Genomic DNA, 17,678 nt, shown 5'->3' with positions numbered 1-17,678 from the left:
ATTATAAAATGTAATATAAAAATGTTTACCTTGCAGAAGAAATATAAATCTCATAGTTGTCACTCCCAAACTTTCATTTGTAAATTATTTGAAGGTGTTTTCCTTTCCCGTTCATGATGTTACCACTACTTACAATGTATAAATCACTCTTTCATATGTGAAAATAGATGCCTGAAAGTGGTGATGCTGCTTTGTAAAATGGCATTAGTGACTAAAACAGCATTGCTTTGTTACTTTTTTTTTTTTTTTTTGGGATTGGGGATTGAATTTGGGTCCTTGCGCTTGAGAGGCAGGCATCAAAACCATTTAGCTAAATCCCCACCCCAAAATAAAATTCCTTTGAAATGCCCAATATCATACTCTTTGGGCCTTTTTTTAACACTTGCTCCATCTCATTTGGTATTTTTATTTGTCTTTTCCATTACTTAAAATTTTTGAAATATGCATTCTTATCTTTGATTACACATTGTATCTGTTGTTTTAAAGTTAGTTCTACCAAAAAATCAAATTGTTTTTATTCAGTTTTAGGAATGCATCACAACTTGGTTTATGACAAATGAAGCAACTTGCAGTGTCAAAACTCAATAATTTGAATTTCAAAATATTATCTATGACTCTCTGTCGGCATATTCATCAATACATTCATTGCATTCAAATGCACCTTTCACCATAACTTCTGAAGAATTACAATTTCACATATTTTGATTGTTAGCTCCTATAAAAGGTTCAATGAGTTGGATGCATGTAACACAAAGGTGATTTAGATTTTGCTTCTCTGTAGCTTTGTAAAACATGAAAAGACTATTACTATCCAACAGCTCTTGTTATGGTTTGGGTCTAGCTGTCTCCTCAAAGCCTCATGTGGTCATAGGTTGGATCTAGAGTGTGTGAAGCTGGAGTTGATTTATGATGCAATGGTAGGCTCAAGGGCGCTAGGATTAAGCGTGTGAGCACTGCTCCCCCTAAGTAGTCTGAGTAAGATAAAAGGGGCAGGGAGACGCTGTGAAGGTCTCTTGTCACCTTTGCTGCCTTGTGTGCACCATTTTATTTCTCCTCTGTAGTGCTTTTGGGAGTCAGGTATTTTCTCTCATCAAGACAGAAAGTAACTAACATATCTCTTATACATTTTCCTTTAATTTTCATGCTTTGGCAAGCTTTGTTCCTCAGCGTAGTTCCTTAGCATTTTCTAAGAGCACGTGTTTAAGCCCGAAGACTCACTTTGAAATAGTGTACAGTAGGGCTGGGGATTTGGCTCAGCGGTTCCACTGTCTGCCTTTCAAGTGCAAGGACTCGAGTTTGATCCCCGGTAACCCCCCTCTCAAAAGGTGTACAGTTACATTTTACCAGATCATCTATACTTGCCAAAAGAAAAAAATTTTAATTAATTAATTTTATTGGTACATTTAGGGAATGCAATATAATGACATTCATCGTTGGGAATTTGCACTTTTACATAATCTGTCTTGGTTCATGAAACAGTTAAGAAAAAATTATGGAAAATGAAGGACTTTAGGAAACAACAGTGGAGCTGGGCATGGGGCCGCACACCTGAAATCCCAGCACTCAGGAGGCTGAGGCAGGAGGATCGCTGTGAGTTCGAGACCAGCCTGGGCTACATAGTGAGTTCCAGGTCAGTCTCAGCTATGTAGTGAGACCCTGTCTCAAAAAACCAAAAACACAAAAAGAAAACAACAGTGCATTTGAGGGTGTGTAAAGTTTGTGCTTCCAGTGCCTGTCAGATAGTTAATCCTACTAATGAATAATCTTATGTGGCTAAATAACTATACATTAAGGTAATCAAAATTTTAGTTGTGATAAGAAGCATAGTTACTTGTTATAGTTCTAATAAGCCAAATCATTTTCTAATAAGCCAAACAATAGAGAATTATATAAAAATAGTGTTAATAAATGACAGGGTCTATTTAGAAACCATACAACTTCAGAAGCAAATAAAATAAATATTCAGTTTTACTTCAGATTCATCACGTGCTCTATTTCCACTTTTGTTGTATCGCTTTTAAATACCTTGAATCCTTGAAACCCCAAAAAATGTCTAGGATATTAGTTAGATTGACCATGATGTCATAATAGTTACAGAACTCTTAGAGGAATACTTTTAGACTCACCTAGTTCTCAAAAGCTTGACAAATTTTCATTAATCCTACATGAAGCCAGTTTTTGTGCATTTATTGATGATATGTGGACTAACATCAAGAGATTAGAAGGTAAGACATTAGAATCCTACTTTTTGAGAACAGATGTATGCCTAAATTCTGAAAGTATCCTTAAGAATACATATTTTTGTGGACATACTCTAAAAAACTATAGATCAGCCAAGTGATTTGAACAAACTGTGTTTCTAAAAATAAAAATGATCAAAAATGTATAATTGATATTGGGAAATAGGGAGAAAATTTCTGAAGGAGTAGGGGAAGTGGGAAGGGTAGAGGAAAGAAAAAAGGGAAAAGAAAAAAATATGAGAAAAGGTAAAAAACATGGAAACAAAGTCTTTGTAAATAGGGAGGGTAGAGGGGGTAAAAGGGCAGGAAGGGGAATGGGGAAGAATAAGAACCAAGATACGTCATGTAAAGGAACAAGATCCTAATGATGAATGTAACTGTATTGTATACTTAAAATGAACCAATAAACTCAGTGAAAAAAAATGATTAAAGTCAATGACTGTCTCAGAGCACTAATTACATTAAGAGCCTAATTTGAATACTTGCAGTCTAATCCACATAATACCAGGGACTTGTGTTTATTTGGAGTGTTGCTTTTGGAAGCACACGTGAAGCATTTGGAAAGTGAGACAAGAACGGAGAAAAGCAGATGAATGGTGCAGTAACGAGCAGTTTCCCTACTGAAATACATACCATCTCTTGGGAAATCATTCGAAGAGCTGTATAGAATTCCTGTGAGAATTACTCTGTGGTCCAGGTAACTTAATGTACATATCGACCATCAAGGTCCATCTTGATCAGTGCGTTTCTTTGGGACATAAAAATTTTACTGCTTCCTCAGACAAAACAGGAAGTTATTATTAATAAGATAGAAATTTGTTCCTAAGATAGGAATTTACTTCTAATCACCATTGGTATCTGTGAATCTTAATGTTAGGAAAGCTTTGTTTTTTCCTCCATTCCACATCTACACAAATGAATACAAAAAGGAGCAATATGTTCCATCTTAGGCATGTACCTTCAGTATTCATCTAAATTCCCTAAAACTGTATTTTCTCTTATCTGCTAAGATTTTCTATCTTTCTTCTCACTCCATCCTTGCACTCCAGTGTCTGGATCAGATCTTCCTGGCTGTAGGACAGATCCATTTACCTTGTTTCCCTAGTTTACCTTATTCTGACTCATAATTCCTCAGCTCAGGGCATTCCTTTGCTATTCTTTGATTTAGTTGTTATTCAGTGACTCTGTTAACTCATGTCCTGTTCTTTGCCCTCTTCTCTACACAGACTAAGATTAGGTAATTCCAATTTCACGTGATGTGTGTAATACTGAGAAAAACATGCTGATTAAACTAAGACAAAAGAATATTATCTCTGTAAGAATAAACTTTCTCATTTCATCTTGATGAATAAATTAATCTGACATTAATTAACAAATTACTCTGTTCAATACAGTTCACTTTTTTGTCACCTTGATAAATACAGAAAAGTGGTATATTTATTTAATGCCAGGAAAAGTGTATTTGCATCAATGTGTATCTAAATTTGATTTTTAGTGTTTATATGAAATTCAGGTCTTTCACCCCAAGTCTTCAGTGTGCTTATACTGTAATTTTATTCCAATCATTTAAAATAAAATAGAAGCATGATTGAAGACACTGTGCAATATGATATACTGAATAGTTATAACACTCATTTGGCATTTCCTAAAGTAAATTATAGTGAGATTGGAGTCAGTGATCCAGAAAGTCTGACTAGAGAAATTTTGAATGGTTCCAAAGCAGTACATTATGTTTTATTTTCACCGAGAGTTAAATCTACAAATTTTCTCTCAAGAAATCTTAACTTTGTAGTCTTGTGAGGGATAATACAAAGGAAATGTTATTTTTAATTACATTAAACATTCCTTTAATTATTTTGTGAGGATTACATTATTATGAATTATAAATGTGTTTCATTTAAAATTGAAAAACATAGAATAAAATGATTTTTATGAAATACTTTTCCATTTAGTGACAGTGAAATATATTTTTATATAACTAAGACCATAGACTCCATTAGTGAAATAAAATACAGTAAGTATTCAGGGTCATTCCTCACTAGTGTTAGTACAGCAATCCGTTGCTTGGCAACTTCTCTTTCCCAGCATTGAGATAATTTCTAAAGATGAAACTTTTGTCCATCCTTCACCCCACTATTGGAGATATTTGTGACACATTTAAAATTGTAAGGAGAACAATTTTTATTAACAGGAAAAGAGAAATGCTTCAGACCACTTTACTTTGAGGATCATTTTCACAGCTCTGAATGTTTAATTGGGAAATAAGAGTCAACTAGAATGTAATCTGGTTATTCGTTAATAAAATGTCAAAGACAAAGGTAAGATTCTGAGCCTCCTAAAAATCCTCACCGAATACTGAGGGAATGGTTGTGCCTTGAGAAAACTTTTGATTGGAGAAAAAGAAAATTGTCTCAAGCATCACTGTGGTTGGTGTTATGGTTTATTTCTGGATGTCCCCTTCTGGAGCTGTTAGAAGGTGGTGGGTTGTAGGGGAGTTTTAGCTGACACGCCGTTAGGAGGGGGGTCTGGTTGGAAGAGGGCTCAAGGGGGCGTGACCCAGCAGGGTATATATCTCCTTGCCTGATTCCTCCTTTCACTCTCTCCAATTCCTCAGTACCATAATATGATCAGTTTTCCTCCACCAGACCCTTCCACTTTTTCTTTTTCTGCATTGAGCTGGCTGACCATGAAAAGAACTGAAACTTCTGTAATGTGAGCCAAAATAAACTCTCCTTCTTTAAGTTATAGGTGCTGGGTATTAGGTCTCAACACCAAAGAAAATGACTAATCTAGTTGGCAATGACTTTCTTCAAGGAATTAGAAGAAAAACAATATTAAAAATTCTTGTGGAAGGAGAAAACACCCAGAATTGCCAAAGCATCCTGAGCTGAAAGAGCAATTCTGGAGTTATCACATCTGATTTTATAATACACTACAGAGCCATAGTAACAAAAGAAGCATGGTATGGGCATAAGTAACAGATAGACCAATACAACAGAGTAGCGGACACAGAAACAGACTCACACAACTACAGCCTTATGGTTTGATGTGAAAAGCATACATTGGAGGAAAGACAGCCCCTTAGCAAATGCAAAACTGGATATCCACATGTAAAAGACAAACTGGACCTGTATCTCTCATCCTGTACAAAGCTCGGTGCAATATGAATCAAAGATCTGAAACTTACCCTGCTAGAAGAAAACAGGGGAAACACTCCAAGTCATAGGCACGAGCACTGAATAGGATCCCAGTTGCACAGAAATAATTGCAAGAATTGACAAGAATATTATATTATATTACAAAGCTTCTCACAGCAAAGGACTAGCACAGTGAAGAGATGGCATCCAGAATGGCAGAAATTTTTTTCCAGCTACTCCTCCAGCTGAAGATTAATAGCTAAAATATGTAAAGATCACAGAACTTGTAATACCAAAAAAACTCCCAATCAATAAACATGAAAATGAATTTGACAGACACTCGGCAAAAGAAGTACAAATGGCGAATAAGTATACGAAAAATATATTCATTATATTTATCCCTCAAGAAAATGCACATTGAAACTACGTTGTGATTTCATCTTCTCACAGCCAGAATGGCTATCATCAAGAATACAAAAAACAAGAAAAGCTGCTGAGGAGGGTGGTGTGTTCTACATTTCTCGTAGGATGGCACATTAGTATACCAATTGTGGAAACTGGTATGGATGCTGCTAAAAAACACAACCCCCCAAAAAAACCCCAAACCCTCACAATACTGCTACAGTTTGAACAAGCCATATAATTCCTAGAAATATTCCAGAAAGAGCTAAGGAGAGCATAGTACAGGGTTGCCATGCTTACTGTGGCACAGTTCACAATAGCTAAGCTATAGAGACAGCTAAGGTGACAGGCAACTCTTGAATGGGTAAAGACAAAAGAAGTGTGGTACACATACTCATACTGGAGTCTCACTGAACCAAAATGAAAAATGAAACCATACCATTTACAGAAAAAAGGGGTAAAAACTGGTGATCCTCATGTTAATTGAAATGAGCCAGACTCAGAAAGACAGACATTGTGTGTTTTCTGTCATATGTGGAATCTGTGGAACAAATTGACAACTTGAGAGGAGAAAGGAGACTTTTAAAGGAGAAGAAGGAAATGAGGGCACATGGAACAGCAAAGGGGTAACTGGGGTGTGGAAATGAAGAAAGCATGTATGGGCACGTCAAAGTGAAATTCCTTATTCTATATACTATGCACTCATTTAAAAGTGCATTAATGTGGCTGGGATTTTCAAGCAGAGTAATCTTAGAAAATGACTAGCCACTTTTCAATACCAATTTCTATTAATTTCTGACAAAGTGATAGTGATAGTGAGTTCTACAATGGATTTTTTTTATGCCATTGTCTTTGGTGTCAAGACCTGACTCAGACAATGCAAAAATTGTTATAACTATGTACACTGTACCAATTCTATGGTAAATATAGATGCAACATTTACTTAAAATATTACCAAATAAAATTTACAAATTTTTTACTCTTGGCAAAATGAAAGGATAGAGTAGGCAGATATCAGACCTTTGGTGTTGGTCCTGGAAAGTGGGGTGTGGGGCTGTTAAATTGTGTAATCAGGAGAGTACTTGCCTTCCGTGGAACAATTAACGGTGAAAGAGGATAATTATTTGGACTACATTGGTCTGAGGGCTATTTCCCCAGCTCTGAGCATTTTAATGTCAGAAAATGAGTGAGACAAAATTTATTTCATTAAGGAGATGAGGCCAGGGTCTGTATCTTCTTGCTACAGTTGGAAGAGGTGGTACTCCCTCAGCTCAGAGCCTATGCTGCTCCCTAAAATGTGTGCTTGTTGAACACCTGGGTTGACAGTGAAGCCCTGGCTGTAGCCCTTTTCCTTGGAGTTTTCCCAAGAGGTCATTTTCCTCTCAAGTAGGCAAGGCTTCAAGTGACTAGAAATATACAAGTCAATTGTGTTCTCTGAAGCTCGTGGAGAAAAGGTTTAAACTGTCAAATGCAGCTCATATATTTAAAACAAAAAAGAGGATTGAAATGAATGAGATCATTCATCACCTCCAAGTCAAACTGTTTCAGTGGAGTAGAGTTGTCAAAGCTGAATAAAATCAAGTTGGAAAGGATGGGGGCAAAGGCATAGAGAAAACTAGTAGAAGAAATATTCAGAAGGGGCTTTAAGTTAAAGCGAAAAGACAAATGAATGATAATGCAGCGATGGATAATTCTGTGCGTCATTTTGACTGGGCTAAGGGATGCCCACATGTTAATAAAAATTATTTCTGGATGCATCTGTGTGAGTGTGAAGGTGTGGCTGAGAGATATCTGTGAGAAGAGTTCAGCATTTAAGTCAGTAGATTGAGAAGGAAGGTCACTCCACCAGTGTGGGCAGGCATCATTCAACAGTTTGAGAGTCTGAGTAGAAGAAAAAGCACAAAAAGGGTGAACTTTCTTTCTCTCTTCTTGAGTTGAGATATCTACCTTCTGCCCTTGGACATCAGAGATCCTGGTGCTAGGCTTTTGGGCTTTAGGACTTACAATAACTGCAGGCCCTAACTCCACTTCTGACTCTCTAACCCTGAGGTGTCAGACCTTCAGCCTTGAACTTTGTGTTATATCATTAGCTCCTCTGTTCTCAGGGCACTGAACTCAGGCACCAACCGCTTTCCTGGTTCTCCAGCTTGAAGGAAGCAAGCACACTGTGTGACTTCTGGGCCTCTACAATTGTGTGAGACGGTTCCATAATAAACTTCTCACATGTGTATATTAAATCATGTCAATTTCTCTCTTGATAGGAGCTATTTCAGTACATTCGTTCATAGCAGAAATACACTATAAGCTGAGGGACCAATGCTTGAGGAGGAAGTATTGAAAATTACTGGGGTAATGCATCTGAATGAATCAAAGGGCTGTGAGGCCTGGCGCAGCAGTGGAGGAGCTTGTCCTATGCAGGGTCACTGGGGACTTCTCAATAAGACCTTGAGTAATGACAGGGATTTGCACATAGGCAGGTAGCCTGGCCATTCTAGTCATGGAATCCTATGGAAGTTCTCTGCTGATTACTTATTTTTCTCAGTAAAATAAAAATGTTAGCTAGGAGTGAGCAGAAGGAGAAGTTGGAATGAGGAAACTTAAAAAAGTTGGTTATCGAACAAAATTAAACTTTTGCTTGTAGGGATTCACTTAAAGTTCCCCTTTTGTGCTTGTTTAATGATTTTACAACTGTGTAAATTTTATTCAGGTTTGAAGTGATTCCCTATATTAAGATTTGACCTTCATTTAAGAAAACAATGCAGTTTATGTTATTTTGGATCAATGAGAACTCGTTCTCATTTCTGCTAGTTGGCACTCTTGACTTACCTATGGTATATGTATCAAATCCTTCAGTTAGTATTATAAAGTGTCAAATAAATTAACTGAAATAACACGTATAGGTTAAATAAGAGAGAAAAATTCACCTAATTGAGGCAGATGTGAAAATATCTCTTAGAAAACATGGGATTTCATATTTGACTCATAGTTAGAAATGACTGCCACTTTTTTCAGCTATCAATATGCAGAAGATTGAAACTAGATCCATATCTTTCAGCATGTATTAAACTAAAATAAAAATGGATCAAAGATTCAAATGTTAAAACAAAAACACAATCATCTGGAAGATAAAAGAGGTAAAAGTACTGAAGACATAGGCATTGGCAAGGACTTTCTGAACAGAACCTCAGGAAATAATATCAAGAATCAAAAAATGAGATCATATCAAATTTAAAAGCTTCTGCACAGCAAAGAAAACAACTAATAGAGTAAAGAGACAACCTACAGAAGGAAGCAATTTTGCCAGCTATTTCTTGGATAGAGGACTAATGGCTACAATGTAAAGAACTTGAATAAAATTAGATCCTCCAAAGTAAAAGACCCAATCAAAAAATGGGAGAGTTATCTAGAATATATAAAGACCTCAAAAAAGAAATCAGATCCTCCAAATGTAAAGACCCAATTAAAAAATGGGCATATGAAATGAATAGACATTTTTAGCTGAAGAATTAGAAACAGCAAATAAATATGTGAAAAAATGTTCAACATCACTGTTCATTCAAGAGAGGCATATGAAAACAATGACACACTCCAGAAAGAATGGCTGCTATCAATAAATCATCCAATAACAAACGCTGGCAGGGCCGTGGGGAAAAAGGAATGCTTTTCCACTGTCGGTGGTTATGTAGACTGGTGCAACCACTCTGGAATCAGTGTGGAGATTTCTCAAAAACTGAAACTAGAGTTTCCATTTGACCCAGTTATACTTCTTGGTATTTTCCTGAAAGAATTAAAAACATCATACCACACTGATATAGGCACACTCATGTTTATAGTGGCACAGTTTGTAATAGCTAAATCTTGGAGACAGCACAAATGCCTATCAACTGGTGAGCGGATAAAGAAGGGTAGTTCTTTTATATAACGGAGTACTAGTCTGCCATAAAGAAGGATGAACTTCAGACATTTTAGCTAAACGGAGGGATCTAGAGAACATACTCTTAAGTGAAATAAATTGGGCACACATGTTTAAATACCATATTGTTTCTCTGGTGTGAGAAACCAAAAGTGGAAATAAGGACTGAAGTGTATAATGGGTGTTGGAAAATGGGAAGAAAGTATCCAAAGGGGAAGGGGAACAAGGAAGGACGGAGGGAGAAAGGAAGGAGGAGACAAGAATAAAAGTGAAAATAGAAGGAAAACATGGAAACAAAGGTTTGTACATAGGGAGGGGACTGGGCTTGAGGGGGATGGGATCAAATTTAATAAAATTTATTAAATTAAAAAATAAAAATAATAAAACAAAAATGGATGAGTGAAATAAACACTTCTCGGAAGTACAAGCAACTAGCAAATATGTGAATCTCTGGCCATTACAGAAACGCAGATACAAACAACACTGAGATTCCATCTTACTTCAGAAAAAATGGCCATCATGTGGAAATCAAATAACAAATGCTGCCAGGGCTGCGGTGAAGAGGAGCCCTTCTACATTACTGGTGAGAAATCAACTAGTACAACCACTGTGGATATCAATACGGTGCTTCCTTAAAAAACTACAGCACGTGATTCCACTTGATGCAGATTCCCAAAAAGAGTCAAAGACTTCATATGACAGTGGCACATGCATGCCCATGTTTATAGCAGCACAATTCATGATAGCTGAATATTGAAGTAGTCCAGGTGTCCACTGACAAATGAACGGATAAAGAAAATGTGTTTCTATACAATGGTGTACTGCTCTGTCATAAAGAAGGGTGGTTTAGAGTCATTGGTAGGAAAATGGATGCACCTTGAGACCATAATGTTAAGTGAGATACATGTTTTGCAAAAGGGAAGGGGCCAAGAAATGGAGAGAGGTGGAGAGGAGGGGAGGGGAAGGGGAGAAATAAAAGAAATAAGCTGTGTTATGAACATGTACAACTCCCCACTATGAATGTAAACGTGTACTGATAAAAGGAGGGAAATTTATAATATATGAGAGAAATAAAGGGCCTATGTAAGTTGGAATCTTCAGGTACAAGATTTAATAGGAAGAGAAGAAGGAAAAAAAAAAGATGACCAGAAAAGGGAATAGTCAAACAGATAAGAAGTGCGGAACATTTGAGGTCAACCAGTAATTGAAACATAGCTTTAATGTTAGCCCATTAAGCACTGGAAACGAGAGTTCACATCTTCCAAGAAACTCACAGTCCAATGGGGGAGATATAATTGATTGTCTTCCCCATGGCTAGACAGCTTTAGGTTGAGGCAGTACTGAAGATTTTTTTAAAGACACGAAGAGCCAGGAAATAATGAGAAAATTTTATTTTGTGCATAAGCCATTGAGTCCAAAGAGATAGATATATTTATTACCACATAGATACTTAAACCATGATTATCTTTGTAGAAATTTTTCTGTGTTTAAATCTCATTTTGCTGTATACATTTGGAAATGACCTTTAATTGGCTACTTTGGACCCCTAGCCTTCATTTTTTCTTGCTCCTGTTCCCAGTATGAATGGCTTCCTTGGCTTTGCTGCTGAGACGGTTTCATGCAGAGCAGCTGGGCGAACTGTACTAAGCTAGAAGTAACCTTTGAAATTTCTCCACTCGACAGAGCATGAGCCCACTAAAATGGAATTCTCTTAAGGCAAGCTGAGAATTATTGGTAAGTTGCATAGGTCAGAACTACTATTGAACTTCATTTTCTTTTATCATAAAGAGGTTTCTTGTTACATAAACTTGAAGTTACGCTTAACTTGTTTTAAAGTATAACTCCATTAGCTGAACATCTGCATTTCATGGTCTAAATAATTTAGATTATAAACTTATAATAAATTGTGTTTTCCTCCATGAAATGTAGAAAAGTAACTGATGAAGCAAAGAAATCTTAAATCTGTCCTCAAAAGAATAGCATAGGTATTTAAAAATGTACAAGGGGGTGAAGGGAGGGCAGGGACAAGGGGAAAAAATGAGAACCAAGACCTGTCATGTAGAGGTACATGATCCCAATGATGAATGTAACTGTACTGTACACCTAAAATGTACCAATAAACTCAATTAAAAAAATAAAAATGTACAAAAATGTTGTGGTTAAGGATTTTCCACCTCTTTTCTCTGTGAGTTCTTATAACATTTTCAGCTTCTCTGGTTGTCATTTGGAAATCCGTGTGGGGACACATGGTGCACACAGATTGAAGCAGAGATCTCCGCCTCCAATTTCAGAGGCTTCTGTTCTCAGGTATTGGTGACGGTGCTGCAGATAACTGAACGGGGCCTGTCTGGGCTCTGAGTGTAGGACCTGAATCTGAATCTGAATCCCATGCTTCACTTGAACCTTAAGTATATGTTGTTCTTTTATGAATGTAATGCGTATGCATCTCCTTTGTTATTTTGGATATAAGGTGAAATTGCCTTTACCTTAATGGGTGAGTGAAGCAAAACTCCCCAAAGCAACTTTTTTGAGCTACTGACATTTTTCCAACTTCAACTCTAATCTAGCAGCACAGTGCTGTCCCTGTCTTCTTCAGTGTCACATAGAAACATTCATCTTAGACTTTCTCTTCTCCACTGTGATCTCCCATGCCTCTCTTCCGCTGAGGCCTAGAATCTTAATTCTGAGCCCCTTGATTAAATACCTCTTTCATGTATGGACATAAGCAATACCTTCATAGTTCCAGCACAACTGAAACAGGTGGAGTTTATACTGTGTGTAAACCAGGGTTCTCTACCAAAAATTAATTAGGCAGCGGAATTGAGCCTGTATCAGTTGCCTAGCATCCCTGCTCTTGTGAAGAACGGCCCTTCTGAGGCTCCAAGTATATCTCCTGCCTCTTACCTTAGATTCAGTCACTTTAATTTACCAGAAACATTCTGTCTTCCCTTTCAAGATGCATTTCATCGTATTCTTCTTTCCCAGGCTATTTCTCTGCATTCTGTGTACATGTTTATACATATATTTTTAGCAACTTTTAGTAGTTTCTTTCACTAGACTACAAAGGTAGCACAACAAATAAAAACTAAAATAGAAAAAGGAAAAAAATTAACTATTGTCAGTACATTCCAATGGTCTTGCTGTGCAGTGGAAATAATTTAAAGTAGCAACGTCATTATGAAATGTAGTGAGAATTTGTGTGACTCATTAAACTTTTAGTCAATTATTGAAATACCCAGCTCATAAAACAATGCAGCAGTGTATTAACAACCGCAGGCCAACGAAGTATTTGTAAAAGGAAGAAAACATAAGAAATCTGTTACAAAGCTTCAGGAGTTCTAATTTCACCACCTTCCTTTTGTGAACTTCATATAACATTGGGAAGAGAGAAACTTTGAAATTTAAAGAATTTATATAAGCTTATTAATATTATGATGTAGAATTACTGCAAGGTGATGGATCCGTCTAACTTAACTTTGTCCAATGTTCATGTAAATCAAATATCCTTCCTTCCACTGGAATATTTCATTTTTCTTCACATACCAGAATGTCACAATGTATAAGAGTATAAACTATAGATTTGTACTGGTGGATTGAAACTTCACCTCCGTTATTTATTTATTGTGAGACTTTGAGCAAGTTAAACTCAATTTGCCAATTTATAATACAGTAATAAAGATTTTTATTTGTCTTACACAAGTTAAATAAGATACTTCAGGCAAGAGTTTAACACAATAGCTCACACTGAGTAAATGCACATTTGTTTACCCTAACTTCTATGGTAAAGCAGTAGGGGTAGGAGAAAGACCCTGTGGGTAGTTCGGCTTCTGCTTTAAAGATTTCATTTTTTTCCTATGGGTTCTCATCATATGGTTTGCAGACCATAAGCCTCGGGAACACTTTCAGTTTTCAAACTGCTTTTCTTAATGTTTTAAGCCAAGGTTGTTTGATTTTTTTTCCACCCTGTCCAATATCAGCAAGCCAGTTAGCTTTCAGTGAGGTGGACAAAAAGAACAATGTTTAATACAAATTGTACATGGGTACTTTGTTTAAAAGACAAGAAAATGCTTGATAATAAAAGTTGCCCATAATTTTACTGTTGAAATATACAGGAAATACCAAATAAAGTACTTAGGGCACAAGACTTATGAGATAAATTGCTATTTAACTCAGAACCCAAAGTAGCTCCTGGCCAAGTCAAGTCTAAACTTTCCTCATCAGAATCAATGCAATAAATAAGATAAAAGGTTCGGTTCTTCAGAGCACTATAGTATGCAAATGTCCTTATCTATAAATTTTGATTCATATTAAAGCTTAATGTGACACTTGCTAGTAGACTGGCTTGATTAATTTATCATTATTTGAAATGTGTTTATCCTTTAAAACAAAGGGAAGAGTAATAGGGAAGGGTGCAGGAGGTAAAGGAAGGGCAGGGGTATGGGGAAAAAGTGAGAACCAAGATACGTCATGTAAAGCTACAAGATCTGAATGATAAATGTAAGTGTACTGTGTATTTAAAAAGTACCAATAAACTCAATGAGAAAAAAAGAAATATTGGACAAATTAGATTAAAGTAATAAGCTTAAGAGCATATGAAATCAACAGTTGGGAGGGCAGGACCTAAGAGTTTTTATTCACAGTTGTTTTATGCAACTATTAATAGTTTGTCTTATGTCTTTACGTGAGGATTCCTTGTGGTTTTGTGTTCTGCATAGAAATGTAGCCCAACATTTGGTTATCTAATCAGTAGACAAAACTATAAAGTTAATCTTAATTCAAAGAGGAAGAATCACCTAAAATTCAAGATTATGCTGGAGTCACCAGATTTTGGAGAGTTTTATTATGGCTGTGTCTAGGTGTCCCCCCAAAGCCTCATACCATCATAGGTGGGCTTTTCAGAGTTGCTGCATCTAGAGTTTGTAGTTCTGGGATCCAGGGTATGTGACATTAGTTCACTCACTGGTTTGGCATAGTTCTGGGAGTGGATAATGGGAAGGCCCACTCTGGATGTAAGGGTTACCTACCCTAAGGGTGTGTAGCCGGGATAGAATATAAGGGGCAGAAAGAGGTCTGCTGTCACGGCTTGTTGCTTTGTTGCTTCCTCAACAATTCACCACTTTTCTGCCATCTGCTTGGTATGAACTGTTTCTCCTCTGTAATGCCTTTCTACCATGCCACCCTGCCTTGAAACCAGCCAACTATGGACTGAAGTGTCTGCAATAAATATTTCCTCTTTGGACTTTGACTAACAGATATTTTGTCTCAGCTATAAGGCAAGTAACTAAGGCAGGTTTTTATAAGTAGTACAAAAGTTATGGTATTTAGTATCTATTTGGTCAAGATAGTATTCCATTTCCCCCTTTTTCTCAGTGAGATTAAAAGAAACTGAAATGGATATGTTCATTAGCTTCATTTAGTCATTTCATGAAATATGCATATCCCAGATGATCACATTGTATCCCATAGATACACACAAAAATATGTTCCGGCTTTGGGTAAATGCAATTAATTAATCCTAAAATGTAATGATCTACATTCTCTGAGTTATAAGATGGGCCTAAAATGAGAAAATTTGGAAATAGTTTAGTTTTTATGGCTAATGAAAGTAACATTAGTATTATTTTTGAAACCTTTGTCTATTGCAGATGACATCCTGGGCACGGTATGACTTAGGGCAGGTTCTCCCGAAGCAACCATGAAATGATGATCCTTGTGCCAGTGATTATTAAAAACAGTTCGTACAAATCCTCCAAGGGAGTGGTAAATGGGAGAGGAGGAAACCTAACACAGATGCAGTTTAGACAGAGCTCAGTCTAGGCTGGTGTCAGCCTGACCCCACATTGGAAGTTGGTAGAAGCAGTTACTCGATTTTAGGTGAGGGAGCAGCATCAGTCACTGTTGAAAATATCTTTTTTCTTAACAGAATGTAAAACCTTAAGCTCTTTATGCCTTTTCTTTGCCAAAGCACCCCTAGGATGCCAAAGGACGCTTTCCACATCTGGAGAAAGAGTGTGAAGAAAGTATGAAAGACAGCCACAGAAATATCTCATGATTGTTCCAATTTAATTGAAGAAACTGGGAAAAGTTGAGAAAATTGCTCAAAATCATACAATAACAAACTCAGGCTCTGCATTAAGTATTTAAAATTCTTCACAAATGACATTGGTGTCTCTGATTCACACTGAATGGATTCAAAGCACTAAAATAAAGGTTATTTTCAAATACCTCAAAACCTTTCATATAATAGGTGTGAAACTGGTAACATAAGACTCAATAAATATTACTTCTGACAAAACATTTTCAAAGGCATTAAATCCAGTTTTTAAATACTTCCAAAAAAAATCACAAAACTATTGAAAATTGTATACAAGTTATCACAAGAAGGACTTTAGAAGACCTTTAGTTTCAGGGTTGGCGTAAGCTAATAGTTATTGATATGATGTGAAAGAATTTACTAAAATATGAAACAATGATGCCTGGACCCACAATTAGAAATTCACTACCCTCAAGGGCTAAAGGGGTAGGGAAAGTGGGAAGGGTAGGTGAAAGGTAATAAAGGAAAAGAAAAAAATATGAGAAAATGAAAAAATGGAAATAAAGTGTTTGTAAATGGGGAGCAGAGGAAGGGTGAAGGGAGGGCAGGGTCAAGGGGAAAAAATGAGAACCAAGGCCTGTCATGTAGAGGTACAAGATCCCAACAATGAATGTAACTGTACTGTATCCCTAAAATGTGCCAATAAACTCAATGAGGAAAAACAAAAAAAAAAGAAATTCACTATCCTAGGGCCTGGAATTTAGCTCAGTAGTGCCGCTGCCTGCCTTGCAAGTGCAGACTGGAGTTTGATCCCGGGTAACAACAACAACAACAACAACAAAAAAAAAAAAAAAATAAAAAAAAAAAAAAAAAAAAAAAAAAAAAAAAAAAGAAAAAGAAAAAAGAGAAATTCACTATCCTAGATTAAAAGGCAAGAATCACATTTAAAATAAAAATACTCTTGGATTGGGTAATAGTGATTTACACTTTACAAGGAGTTCCCATAACAACACATTGACATGAGGCTTTTTGTTGTTTTTTTCTTAACATGAAATAGATTAGGATAAAATAGTGTCTAGTGTCACTAATGAAGATTGATGATCTGAACCCAGCTAGTTTGACTCAAGAACACTACAATGAAATCTGATGTGCTACAAACCAGTACTACAAAATACATATACTATGTGTCTACCATATTCAACATGCCACTCTTGATAAGAATTAACAAACTATTCACATGAAAACAATAGCATCTTTATATGTTTGAGGAGACTGTAGTTTAAAGGACAAGTTGAGAATCTGATGAAAGCCAAGGATTTCCTATGCTCATATTTTCCTATCCTATTTACCTATGCTCATATTTTTCATACTTAAATTGATCTAATGACCTATATGAATTTCAAGGTAAATTATTCTGTCTTTTAGAAACCCTTCAGGTAAACACTTTAGAACAGTGTGAAGGTAAAACAAAGAGCTTTGAGGAACCTGGAGCTCAGGAATGAGAGAAGATACACAAAGTGGTAGCAAGGTACTGAAGTTTGGTTAACACACTCATTTATGTTCAAGGCTGTCACTGAGCATTCTATCATTCAGTTTTTGGGGTGAACATGTACAATATCCTACTTTCTTAGAGTTAATACAGAGTTAACATTTTTATTTCCCTAATACATAGGTTTGCTGTATTACTATTCTACCAAGTTTTTATACTATCTAGTCCCTCTCTTAATCATTACTATGTGTATCAGTTAGTGTTCCAGAAGAAAAACTATGGCATGCTCAAATTAGGATAACTTGAGATACATCTTATTGAACTATTTACTAAAATAACCACATTACAGAGAATCCACCAATGATGGCTTTCTGTAACAATGGGATTACCTTAGATCTTGCAGGTAGGCTGTGGTAGGAGGGTGAAACATTTATTAGAACTGAAAGTGAAGAGTGCTCGAAAA

General features: G+C 36.3%; 1 long non-coding RNA gene across 1 annotated transcript; it reads left to right on the top strand.

The window, feature by feature from the left end:
* The first annotated feature begins 2,127 nt into the window (after nt 1-2,127).
* On the top strand, nt 2,128-15,730 carry LOC104876113. The gene is made up of 3 exons (XR_784248.1): nt 2,128-2,225; nt 11,272-11,426; nt 15,658-15,730. It is a non-coding gene; the product is annotated as an uncharacterized LOC104876113 (long non-coding RNA).
* The last annotated feature ends 1,948 nt before the right edge of the window (nt 15,731-17,678 follow it).

Source organism: Fukomys damarensis, unplaced genomic scaffold, assembly GCF_012274545.1.
Source record: "Fukomys damarensis isolate Sample0158 unplaced genomic scaffold, DMR_v1.0_HiC HiC_scaffold_1, whole genome shotgun sequence".
NCBI lineage: Eukaryota > Metazoa > Chordata > Mammalia > Rodentia > Bathyergidae > Fukomys > Fukomys damarensis.
The sequence above is the reverse complement of the archived record's forward strand: the minus strand, read 5'-3'. Positions and strand labels throughout refer to the sequence as shown.